The sequence below is a fragment of the Adiantum capillus-veneris genome, chromosome 19, assembly GCF_014529385.1.
Source record: "Adiantum capillus-veneris isolate H3 chromosome 19, ASM1452938v2, whole genome shotgun sequence".
Taxonomy (NCBI): Eukaryota; Viridiplantae; Streptophyta; class Polypodiopsida; order Polypodiales; family Pteridaceae; genus Adiantum; species Adiantum capillus-veneris.
This window is the reverse complement of record NC_140949.1, coordinates 139,023,949-139,034,256: the sequence shown is the minus strand read 5'-3', so window position 1 is coordinate 139,034,256 and position 10,308 is coordinate 139,023,949.

The following is a 10,308-nucleotide window of genomic DNA, read 5'->3' as shown; positions in this document are numbered from 1 at the left end:
AGAAGGATACAGACATTGGCCAAGATTCTCCTTGCATGGATGTGTTACCGGGTATGACCGAATCAGACAACGTAGACTGGGTACACCTAGCTGCAACCATAGATACCTGGGGAAATAGAGGAACCACTTGGGTCACACCAGAGGGGGAAGAGGTACCACAAATTGCACCTCTGAACATGATAAGTGCCATACATGCATCTTCTAAGGGCAAGGCAATTGTGGACCAATCTAACAGTGACACCGATAGCTCAATAGAAGACTTTGACCAACACGACTTGGACACTGACTCCCAGAGTGAAACGGATTCTGAATCTCATGAATTAGAGAGTGGAGCAAGTTCAGAGTCAAAACATTCGGAAGGACCGAGCACATCAACCGATGATAGCTCCCCCGAGAGTGAAGAGGACACCAACGAGGACTCCTTTAGTGAGCCAGATCTAAATGCAAATCAAAAGCAGGTCTCAAATAAGAAAAATAAAAACCTTAAGAGGCGTCGATATCGAGCCAATGTACGTGCTAGGATAAAAAAGAAGAGATCCTCAGTAGAATGGCTCAGTTATATAGGGGCATGTGATGCTCATCAAAAATTGGTAGACAATTGGGGTGAATATCTCCAAAATGTTATGTGGTGTAGACCACGACCCCATGACATAGCCCAATTAGAGATCATAGACAAGCCAAAGTTGAGCCGCACTGCAAGGAGGCGTCAAAACCAAGAGTTAGCTTGACAACACAAGAAAGCAGAAATGGAAGCACAAACCAAAGCACAACCACAATCCACAGACTTGCATCCTGCACCAGAACATTTCAAATCTTACACCACAGGGGAAGCAAAGGTTGTGTACACAAAAGCCCAAAGAATACCTATCGATGGGAATAATGGAATCTATGATGGTCCGGCAATAGTTAAGGAAATAGAATTAGCTGACCCCGGTGAAGAATCAAAACCTGTTTTTATTGCCCAAGACCTCACAGAAGTTGAAGAGGTGGTCCTCAAAGAGCTTCTCAAGGAATTCAAGGACGTATTCGCTTGGACATACCATGATATGAAAGGTGTTCCACCTTCTGTGGTCCAACATACAATCCCTATGATTAGCACTGCGAAGCCCGTACAACAAAGACCCTACCCGATGAATCCTAAGTACGCAAAGATCATTCAAGAAGAACTAGAAAAGCTTATCAAATGTGGGTTCATATATCCTATTGAACACTCTAAATGGGTGTCTCCAATAGTTATCGTGCCAAAAAAGAATGGGAAACTCAGGGTGTGCATGGACCTCAAAAAAGTTAATGCAGCTACTAGAAGAGACCATTACCCCCTACCATATTCCGAACATGTACTCGAAAGAGTTGCAGGCAAGGAAGCTTATAGCTTTCTAGATGGGTACTCAGGCTACAACCAAATCACGATAGCGCTAGAGGACCAAGCTAAAACTGCCTTCATCACAGAATTTGGCGTATTTGCATTTCGTGTGATGGCTTTTGGCTTAACAAATGCCCCTGCTACATTCCAACGATTAATAAACACTGCTTTTAAAGAATATTTGAGAGAGTTTTGTGAAGCTTTCTTAGACGACCTTTGTGTTTACTCTTCTTGGAAAGAACATCTATCATGTTTGCGGAAGGTGTTTGAAAAGTGTAGGTTATATCGTATCTCATTGAACCCGTTCAAATGCCAATTTTGGGTCAAGCATGGAGTTATTTTAGGGCATATAGTATCCAAGAATGGTATCTCAACCGATGAGAGCAAAATTAAAGTGATTCTAGAGTTACCACCACCAACCAATTACAAGGGAGTTCAAAGGTTCATGGGACACGTGGGTTATTATCGACGGTTTATTTTATTTTTCGATGAGATAGCACGTCCTTTGTACAAGCTTCTCATTGAATTTAAATGGACTTAAGAGTATGACCAGGCCTATGAACAATTGAAGAAAACACTAGCAAGTGCTCCGATTTTAAGGACACCTAACTGGGATGTCATTTTCCATGTGCATATTGATGCATCAAACTTTGCTATTGGGTGTATTCTCACTCAACCAGGAGAACATAAATTGGACTATCCCATTAGCTTTGCAAGCCGTCAATTGAACGATGCTGAAAGGAACTACACCACTACAGAGCGAGAAGGTTTGGCAATGGTTTATGCAGTAAAGAAATTTCGCTACTACCTTCTGTCAAACAAGTTTGTATTTTATGTGGACCATCAAGCGTTGCTGTATCTGGTAAACAAGCCATGCTCCACAGGAAGAATCACACGATGGTTGTTAATTCTTCTGGAGTTTGATTTCACGATTGTAGTGAGACCCGGTAAAAGGCACGTCATGGCTGATCATTTGTCTCGCATACCCAATGGTGAAGCCCCTACAGGAGTTGATGATGAATTACCCGATACTTCCCTATTCATAGTTGAGACTATGCCTGAATGGAGTGAGAACATTGTTAACTTTTTAGTTAATGGTTTTCCACCCAAGGAACTTCGTAAGGATATCGCTCGAAGGCTAGTAAAAGAATGTGAACCCTATTGTTTGATTGCCGAAACTCTGTATAGATTAGGCAAGGATGATATTCTTAGGCGTTGTGCCCGCGAGGATGAATATTTGTATATCTTGCAAGAAGCACATATGGGCATAGCAGGAGGACATTTTTCAGGAGACCTGACTGCTAGAAAGGTGCTGCAATCAGGCTATTGGTGGCCAACTTTATTTAAGGATGCATCACTTTTTACAAAAGGGTGTGATGAGTGCCAACGTTACAAGACCACACAGCGCAAAGACAGAATGCCCTTACATCCTATTAAAGTAACCCAACCATTTGAAAAATGGGGCTTAGACTTTGTAGGTCCAATTAGTCCCGCAGCTCGCAACACTCAATCTCGATATATTCTAGTTGCTACGGACTATGTAACAAAGTGGGCTGAAGCTAAGGCTTCACAAAAAGCTGACGCGAGGACAACAGCTAAGTTTCTTTTTGAGAACATTATCACAAGATTTGGTTGCCCTTTTGAAATTGTTAGTGATAATGGTACCCATTTTATAAATGAGGTAATAAGAGAGCTTACCACGACCTTTATGATATCCCACCATAAGTCTACACCTTATTACCCACAAGCTAATGGACAAGCCGAGAGCACCAACAAGACTCTAATCTCTATTTTAACCAAGACGGTAGAAGCTAATCGCACTGATTGGGATTTGAAGTTGACATCTGCTCTATGGGCTTATCGTACTGCTTATAAAGTGGCTATTAATTGTACGCCATTCAAAATGGTATACGGCCAAGAAGCGGTTATGCCTTGGGAGTTTGTCATTACTAGTCTTAGGGTAGCTTCGCAAGAAGGATGGAATGGTAACCCCTTAACCGAGCGTTTGTATATCTTAAAAAAACTAGACGAAGAGAGACAGTTGGCTGTGCAAAATGCTCTGGTGGAAAAGGATAGGAGAAAGAAGTGGTTTGATCGCCATGTGAAGGACAAGGACATCAAAGTTGGTGATAAAGTCCTTATGTATGGAGTACGTAAAGAGAAGAAAAAGTTGAAATATGCTGGTAAAGGACCATATAGAGTATGTGAAATTACCCCACAAGGTACCCTTTGTGTGGAAACTCTTGATGGAGTTGAAACCATTGGATTCCTCAATGGGAGTAAATTCAAAAGATATTATGATCCTTTAAGCCAAGAAGAACTACGGGCCATTCATCAAAAGAAGGCCGCCAAAGCACAAACCGAGTTAAACAAGATACAAGCTCAAGCTGAGGCTAAAGAGCGACAACAACGTATAAGACAAAAACGAGAGGCTAACCTTGGAGTCACAAATGCATTCCACATGGAAATCGAAGAGGATGGGTTGGACTCTGACACACCTCTACGATACCCCATTGAGTTAAATAGTGCCTATGAAAAAGTGCTATATAACGCCTTATTGGACACGGGTGCTAAATATAATCTGCTATCCTATGGGGTGTGGTGTCAGTTAGGGAAGCCACCTCTATCTAAGAGTATTATCCAAGTCAAGGGTGTCAACAAGAAAAAAACTACGGTTTTTGGAATCTGGCACACTTCTGTCAGTTATGACAATGGAATTGTAGCTCAAGACTTTTTGGTCATGCCTACTGGAACTATGGAGGGTAATATAAACCTAGGCCTCACGTGGATGATAGCCACCAAATGCACTATTTATTGGGGGACTGGGGGTGTTACAACGCAAAAACCAACTCTTAGCCCTACCACTCAAGCCATAGTCCCTGAGATATTGCCTAAGGAAATAAAACCCAAGACATTGCATGTCCAGGAGGTTGAACCATACGTCCCCATAGCCCAACTCTCTAGAGCTTCAACTGATGTAGTTGAAAGAAAGCTTGAGACACACAAGAACCATCCTAATATAACACAGAAAACATACAAGTGGGTCCCTAAAGCCTCTGTAGTGAGCATGGTTGATGCAAAAAAACGGAAACCTAGTAAGAACCGTCCCACTCACTCCAAGAAATGTAAAGAAACGTTGCGTTGGATTCCTAAACGACTATTGGAAGCCCAAGGATACTATGAAGGGAATGATCAAATCTGGGTGCCCAAACGTAAAGTGTACTCTTACCTGTCACCTGGCCCATGTAAACCCAATCCTGTGGCTCCAAAACAAATTGAAAATCGCGGAAAAGAAAAAATCATGGAATGTTACACACCCGATCTAGAGCTAGTTTGGGTACCAAAGAAAGAACGATTTGTTCCACCTAGCTCAGGAACAGGGAAATCAAATAAAGCTTCTTGCTCTTCATGTAGTTCCTATACGCAAATAGAAGCTTCGACACAACCTCCACCTACCACTGTACATATCCATACAAGCACGAAAGAGTTTGCACCTCCCGGGGTAAGTTCACCACCTACAACAACGTTGAAAATAAAATCATGGGAGAGTACCTTACCACCCTTGCAACTAGATGAAACGCATAGGGCGGTCGAAAACTATTGGTTAAAACCTTCACCCATAACAACTTGGAACAATTGGTTTCAAAAGGTGACGACCTCATTCCAAAAGGTATGATCTACCCAAGGAAGGGGGAAGTGTTTGCTAACATCAATCATTCACTCGCTCCCCTCTCAACCTTCCTCCCTGACCTCTCAATTCCAATCTTAGGGAATGTATATATATAGCCTTATACTCACAAAAAACAAAAATAGTAAAGAGCAAGAGCGACTAGCAACGAGAGAGCACCCTATCAGATCTTACATATAAGTCCAAATTCACCGTGTCAATTCAAGCAACACATAAAAACAACTCTTAAGTTTTAAAGGCCTAACCAAATCTATCTGTCTTGTCAGAAATGGCTACTTCAACAGAGGCATGCACTTCTATTTTTGATGAAAGGTACCCTTTGTCTTTTCCTCAAGTGTTCTACGTATGCTACCCTATACTTTCTTGCGAATGGGATTTGATAGAGAGCCTTGCATGTGAGAGAAATTTTGAGGAGTTAGAATGGCTGATACGTCTATGGCTAACTAGTGATCCATACCCAGTAGCGAATGTGTCTCCAATGGCACATGCTTATTCTTTTGCACAAGATGAGTATCCACGCATCGCGAGGTTCTTGATTAGCATGCTTGCACAAGAGGATGATGAAGAGGAACTAATAGAGACCGAGGAAGACTATGGCCTCACGGACAACGATTTTATTTATCTAGATGATGAGGATAGAGGCCTAGCCTTAGGGTGGCCACCCGGTTTATATAATATCCTCTTTCCTTGATTCTAAAAGGGGTGACAGATAGGTAGGTTAGGGGTCTAGATTGTGTTTTGAGTTTGTTTTTTAGGAGTTTTAATTTTTCACACTGACATGCCTCCTAGAGGTATAGTGCCTGTTTTTGGATGTGTTAGGTAGAACTTATATGGATCTCCATCCACATGGCTGAGGACATCTGCTTCAACGAAATGAGCCACTCCATACCTCCAGGTGTACTACTTTCCATGATTCATGTTGGTGGATATGTGTAATTGCTAATAATGATTTTTCATTCTTTGTTTGAGTGCAATAGTTATGATTGTTATCTGCCATTATAGATGTATAAATTTGTCTTTGCTTAAGTTGATTGAACTCCAGTTTAATCTTATGGATGAGCCTGGAGATTAGGAGACCGTGACTTTAGGTTAACTCATTTACTTGACCACTAGGCCTAGCTAATAAAATTATCCGAGTATTTGAGACCTTAGGAATGTTTTAGGCAGAGAAAGGCTTGCTCACTCAAACAACAAAAAACACTAGTGCTAATACCAAGGAAATGGAAGCAAAAAAAAAAAAAAAAAAAAAACATAAGTTCCACAAATGAAAAATCTTACGCTGGAAGAGAAATCCTGGCTTGAATTGGTACTTCACTCACATGTATTGTCTATGGTACTAGAGCCCTCGAGGTTCCCAGTGTGGGAGCTTTTCCTTGAGAAGCAAAAAACCCCGGACATACAAAATAAGCACACACGTCACATGATTGTGACCCAAAGTAAAAAAAGTATTAAAAAAATAAAAATAAAAAAAATTTAAAGACTTCCATTGAGCTTAGAGTTAACATTTCAAGCTTTTGTTTGCAGTTGTGAGAGCGAGTTGGCTAATCAAAGCTGAAAAGCATAATTAGGGAATCTTGCATTTAGATAATCTTCTTAGCTTAGCTAGTACTAGAGTAGTTGTTTTAACCTTATTCATAGCTAACTAATTGATAGACTCACCCATAAGCACAAAACTCTTGATTAATTAATTTACTCAAAGTGCAATTTATTTGTCCTTAATGGCAGTCTAACATTTCATAAATCTTGCATTTACTCATTTCCACATGTACTTTACATTCCCCTCATGATTTATGGCAATATAATTCCGCTTGCTAAAACAGTGACTTTGCCTTGCAGATTCAAATCTAGATGCTCTACAACATGGACATACCAAGCTTCAACTCAATAGCTTCCGAGGACGGAATCTACATCAGGAAGGGGGGCAATGTTAACCCTCCTGGCTCACGGACACCCTATCGCCTACGACGGACACTGTAACCGTATTATTTATTTAAGTAGAGTCAGGCACCGGGCTTGTCGGTCCAATAGGGAAAGGTAGAGTGATCGCCGATGAGAGGCGCACTCTAACACGAACATGCTAGGGTTAGTTGGCTAAGCATGGGCGCCCAAGTGTGAATGGGGTGAGCTCACATAAAAGCCAATTAGACCTAAAATTGAGTCATTCTCTCATTGTGCAATAGAAGCTGCTCTTGCTCCATCTCCACCATCTCCTTGTGTGTGTGCGTGAGAGAGAGAGAGAGAGAGTGTGTGTGTGAGAGTGTGTGTGCGATCGAGCGTTGCGACGGCACAACGGCGGCGAGGCGGTTGAGCGCGGCGTAGCAGCGTCTCCCTCTTCTTCGCGGCGAGGAATCCTCTACGGCAGGAGCATAAGGCGGTGAGTGACACACCATTGCCCTCTTTGAGCTTACTAGTTAAACTAGTTGTGTGCTTGGAGCCGTCTGCGGCTCGTACACGGTGTATCGGCAAGTCCCTTGCTTCAACAGTGCGGCAAGGAGCGCACACACACACACACACACACACACAGGCTCCCTTTACTCAAAGGGAATGAGGGACACATGTCAGCTCCCTAGGCCAGATGCCCACAAGGTGTGCCCAATTTCTATTGGATGACCCTTGAAGTGGACCAATGAGAATTAAGCTAGAGTAAATCTAGTTTAATTTATTTAAAAGCATTTAATAAAAGAAACCAATGAGAATTAAGTCTCCTAGAAGACTATTGGGCAGTCTCCCAAGGGATCCAATGAGCATTCAGGAGCCCAATGGCTTGCCTGATTCCTATTGGCCAGGAGGCAAAGGGGTCCAATGAGAGTTTAGTTTAATTATTTAATTACCTAAAGCTCTCACAAAAGGGGAAAGGGGGACACATGTCAAAAGGCTATCACTTATGTTGCTTAATGGTTATTGGCTTGACTTGGGGAGGGCCAATGAGGCTTCAGCAAGAGCAAATAGCAAGAGGGCTCGCCCAAGAGAGAGAGAGGGGGCTAATTTTTGCAAGGCATTATCACACACACAGTCTATGTGTGAAGCAAAGAAGACTATCTCTTCCCAAGCTTTAATGGAGAGCTCATCACCTACTCCAAGCTTGTGAGATAGAAGCCTACATCAACACACTCTTGGCATATGGATGCAAATCCAACCAAGAGCCAAGCTTCAATGCATGCTCATCTCCTCTACCAAGCTAATTACTAAGCTAAAGCTATGCTAATATGAGTGATTATGTGAGGAGATGTACATATTTCTCGTAAGATACTCCTTCTTCCTCTCAATATACTCGCATACCCTGCTAGCTCTCACCATCTTCGAAGGTGTGTGAGGTCTTGGGTCTGAGAACGGGGATAATTAAAGTTGTGTTTGTTAAGTGTTTTGCTTAGTGCATGAAGATTTCATCTTCATTGCACTAGCTAGTCTTGAAGGAACACAAAGAATTGTATTGTACAATGTCTCTCTTCATGGGAGAAACCATAATACAAAGCCTTTTGGAGGGGGGACCGGCTCCATGAAAATCCGGTCCTCAATTGTTGTCAATAGCTTAATTTCTCTCTCTTTTGAAAGTATTGTCGATGCTATCTAACTAGGTGTTATGCTTTTTGTTGCTCTCTCCACCCAAGCACTCTTGTAATTCTCATTAGGAATCTATTCTAATGAACTGCCCACTATGTTCATGCTCATTTCCGCTACACACAAGTTATTAGGCCATTAAATGTTACAACTTGCAATAGGGGCTAAGCAGGATTGGGGGAGCAGAGTGTTCACCTTGCCTGACAAGGAAAGAGGGAGACAGGTGGTGCTTGATTTAAAGACCAAAGAGAGTCGTTTCCACCCTATGGCAGAAAAAGACAAAGATTATACGACAAGCTATGAGTATGAGACCGAGACAGGCTATGATGAGGGCTACACAGATACTGAGGAAGAGGAAAGCGAGGATGATATGCTAAAGATAGATGCCGACTTGTTTGGGGTCACTGTTGAAGGCTCCCATGCAAAAGGGGAGGTGCAACCGTAGGTTGGGGGCATACGTGTGGAGGAGTTAACTGCTATGCTAAGCAAAGATTTGACCAAGGAAGAGAGAGAAGTCTATGTGGAGCTGTGTGCCTCTTTTCCAAATTTATTTGCAACGAAGTACAAGGATTTACGAGGAGCGAAGGGTGCAGAGCACAAGATAGTTCTCAAAGAAGGGTGCAAACCAAAGGCGCAGAAGCTAAGGAGGTTAGGGGAAATTCAGAAGGAGGCTCTTTGGCAGGAGATTAACCAATTGTTAGATGCAGGTATCATATACCTCCTGAAGGAGTCAGAGTGGGTTTCTCCAGTGGTTATCACCCCTAAGAAGAATGGAAGATGGCGGGTGTGCGTCGATTACAAGCCATTGAATGCGGCGACCAAGAGAAACCACTACCCGCTGCCGTTCCAAGATGAAATTTTAAATCAGGTGGCAGGACATGAGAGGTACTCTATTATGGATGGATTTTCATGGTACTTTCAGATAGGGATTGCGCTTGAAGACCAGCTGAAGACGACATTTATCTCTCCATGGGGATGCTTTGCCTATCGCGCAGGATGCCGTTTGGTTTAGTGAATGCCTATGCCACCTTCCAAGACTGGATGAATAGGGTGTTTGGTCCCTACTTGGGCAGATTCATTAGGGTTTTCATGGATGACATTGGGTGCTATAGCTCAAGGGCGGATCATTTGTCAAAGCTCCGGCTATGTTTTCAAAGGCTGGACGAAGAAGGAGGTCAATTAAACCCTACGAAGTGCAAGCTAGCACAACATCGAGCGCAATTGCTAGGTCATGTGGTGTCACAGAATGGAATTGAGGCGGATCCGGAAAAGGTCAAGGTGCTAGTCTTAATGGAGCCTCCCTCTAGTCCGCAAGGCTTGGCCTCCTTTGTACATAAGCTAAAGTACTTGTCGTGTTTTTTCTGGATGCTGTCACAGTATGTGTATCCTCTCCAAAAGAGAGCTCAACAGGTGCATGGTTTCGAATGGGATGAAGATGCTGAAGAAAATTTTGACAGAGTGAAAGAAATTTTGTGTCAGTTTCCAGCTGTGTGCCCTCCAAGCCAAGAGGATGATTTCTATGTGTCAATGACGGTAGGTACCGTGGCTATTGGGGCGGTGTTACTGCAGAAGGTAGGAAGGAGCTATAAGCCTATCTACTTTGAAAGCAGGGTGATAAGTCCTCGAGAGGCGGCTTACACTAAAGCGGAGCAGTAGGTCATGGCATTGGTTTTTTCTTGTAGAAAGTTCAAAGTGCACC